We start from the raw sequence: 3,424 nt of genomic DNA on the forward strand, positions 1-3,424 counted from the left end.
GTGGTCCTCGGACTGTTTGAACCTTTGCGCAAATAAAAACTCTTTCCTGCACTGAAGAGCTTGTCCTAGTCCGTTATTTTTCCTACAACAGCTGGCACCCCAGATGGGACTAGGTGCAAGGCGATATTTCGCTGAGGACCGTTTCGACCCCTCGGGACCATCGGGAGGTCGCTCCTGAACATTCTCCAGGCGCCACGGAGATACGTCTCCGGGAGACAGCCGCGATAACCCCATGGCCCCAACGGTGCTCTGATCGAGTCCAAGAACCCTGCGGTGCAGGAAAGGTGGTCTGAACAAATTCCTGGCCAGGAATCTACGGAGTGGGAGCGTTTTTTAAGTGAGTATATTGTAAAAGAATTGTACCTGTCTCATTTGAAGGCAGAAGAAGGGATTTGATCACTCCCTTGGACTCGGGGTAGGCTACCCTAACGAAGTCCGTGTCAGGTTGTGTGGGTGGTTAAGTCGTCACATTTCTCGCTAGCGGCCGTGAGTTTCCGGGGCTACGAGTCGACGGCAGTGTGATAAGATGGGGGGGGCTCAGAGCGTGCCAAATACTCCTTTGGCATGCATGCTAAAAGGTTTTGACAAGTATTTTAGCAACCCTTCCTATCCGAAAGGATCAAAGGAGCGATTAAAATTTTTATGTAAGCATGTGTGGCCATTATTGGGGACAGGGTGGCCCCCGCAGGGATCATTAAGGGAGGAAACGGTGGATAAGTTGTGGGGGGTGATTGTAGTGAATCAGGATAAATATCCTGATCAATTTCAATACATTGATCAATGGGCGAGAGCCCTAACAGAAAAAGCTGAGGATTTGCTGCAATGTCAGGCTGAAATGGTCAGGCTGTGTGTATCCAGATCTGGCGGAAAGAGTAAAGGGGGGAGAGAAGGGGGGAGAAGTGAGCAAGAAAAAACCCAGGCAAAAAGAGGAGAGGAATATTCAAGGAGGAGAAAAGTATTGACAGAAGATGAGGAGGAGTTAGTTAGACCCCCACCGTATGCTCCATTGTGGCAGCAGCAGCCCCCAGTGCAGCAGCAGCCCCCAGTGCAGCAGCAGCCCCCAGCGCAGCCCCTAGACCAACAGCAGCAGTTGCCGGGAGCTGTAGGAGGAGAGGGAGGTGGAAATCAGAGACGCATGAGCGATCCTGGGGCGAGACCGAAAATAAGGAAAAGTCCCCCGGTGGAAGAAGGTAGTCGGAGTGAAGGAGAAGATCGGGATGATAAGGGGTTGAAGGAAGCAACAGGAGGAGAGCAAGTGGGGGTGCAAACTCGCGCGGTAACAGCGAAGCTGAAGGCTAGCAAGCAAGAAGTTACAGCGCCTTTGCGCCAGGTGGATCAGATAATAGTAAACCAGCAGGGGCAGGTGGAACGTCAGCCCCTTTTTCAATACGTGCCGTTTACTACTACTGATCTTTTAAATTGGAAGCAACATTATGGGCCGCTGACTACTAAGCCCACTGAGATGGCGGACCTGTTTCAAACTATTATGTTAACACATAACCCAACGTGGCAGGATGTACAACAGTTGTTGCGCACTCTGTTAACTCCGGAAGAACGAGAAAAGTGGAAAGCGGCAGTTAGGCAGTGTGTGAAAGAGATGTTGCCAAATGATGCGGATGTGCAGCCGGAGGTGTTGGTCCGGGCGCCCGAAATAGATCCGGGCTGGGACCCTAAGGAAGAACAGGACCGGACACGCTTGAGGGAATATCAGAATTTGGTGGTGCAAAGTCTTAGAAGAGCAGGGAAGCCCCCAGTAAATATGTCCAAGCCATCTCTAGTGATGCAGGGTGCGGATGAAAGCCCGGAGAGTTTCCTGCAAAGATTGATTGAAGCGTATGAGTTATATACACAGGTGGATCCAAGGCAGGGGGATAATGTGCGGATGTTGAATGAAAGGTTTATAGCTCAAAGTTATGAGGATATACGGCGAAAATTGCAGCGGGTAGAAGGAGCATTAGGGAAGAACACGACGGAATTGTTGGAATTGGCACGGAAGGTGTATGTCAATAGGGATAAGGTGGAAAAGAAGGAGAGAGATGCCAGAATGCAAAAGAAGGCTGAGTTATTGGCAGTAGCACTACAGGGAGGAATGAGCTTCGACCCCAACCCGGGGACACCCCTGGGTCCTAACCAATGTGCCTATTGTAAAGGAGAAGGCCATTGGCAAAGAGAATGCCCCAGACGGATGATGAGAGGTAGAGGGATGATGAGAAGACCTGAATTTGGAGCAGGAATGAGGGGGCAGTTTGCAGGAAGAAGGGGAGAACGAGGAATGAGAGGGGGCTTGAATAGAGGATTTGGACAAAGAGGCTTGGGACGAGGCTTTGGTAGAGGAGCGAGAGGGGGCGCCGGACCAAGAGAAGCAGAAAGTATTGGATTGGCAGATATGGTGTGGTCAGATTGACGGGGACCAGGCTTGGAAGAACCCCCGCCTGAGCCGTTGGTTACAATGAGGATAGGGGGCCAGCAGACAACATTTTTAGTGGATACAGGAGCAGGTAGATCAGTTGTAAATAAGCAAATTGCAGCCCCTGGATCACGTAAAATCCAGGTTCAGGGGGTATCAGGACAGATTATGGGACGGCAGGTCCTAAAGCCTGTGATGTGTGATTTTAAAGGAGCTGAAATCCAACATGAATTTTTGTATATCCCTGAGTGCCCTATTCCATTGCTAGGCAGGGATCTGCTGAGCAAATTAGGGGCAACAATTTCTTTTGATGAAGGCAGTCAGAAAATGACCATAAGGCATTCTCCGGAGGAAATTTGGAGGTTGATGATAGGGAGACAGGTCGGTGAGAAGGAAAAGGAGGAAAAGTGGAGGATGTTTGGCGTGCCGGGTTTGTGGGCGGAGGACAATCCACCAGGTTTTGCAGCACACCACCCTCCAGTGGTGGTCGAGCTAAAACCGGGAGCAATGCCAGTCAGAATAAGGCAACGGCCCGTTTCATGGGAAGCGATCTATGCTATTTATGAGAGTATACAGAAATATTTGGAAGCGGGTGTTTTGGTGCCTACTCAATCCCCATGGAATACCCCAATTATCCCGATTAAAAAGGCAGATGGGTCTTTTCGCCCGGCCCAGGATTTGAGATTTGTGAATAGCCGAACAGTTACCTTACACCCGGCCGTGTCTAATCCATATACTTTGTTAAGTTTGATCCCACCCCAGGCGGGGTGGTTTTCTGTAGTTGATTTGAAGGATGCCTTCTTTACAATTCCTATTCATCCATCAAGCCAGCCGCTGTTCGCTTTTGAGTGGGAGAACCCTCATACGGGCACAAAAATGCAATACACATGGACTAGGTTGCCACAGGGGTTTAAAAATTCCCCGACATTGTTTGGAACAGCGCTGGCTAGGGATTTGCAGTACTACATGCCTCAGCAACCGGGGGATACAATTTTACAATATGTTGATGATGTTTTA

The sequence above is a fragment of the Pituophis catenifer genome, unplaced genomic scaffold (genome assembly GCF_029215685.1).
Source record: "Pituophis catenifer annectens isolate HBS135680 unplaced genomic scaffold, rPitCat1.0.hap2 SCAF_32, whole genome shotgun sequence".
In the NCBI taxonomy this organism is placed as follows: Eukaryota; Metazoa; Chordata; class Lepidosauria; order Squamata; family Colubridae; genus Pituophis; species Pituophis catenifer.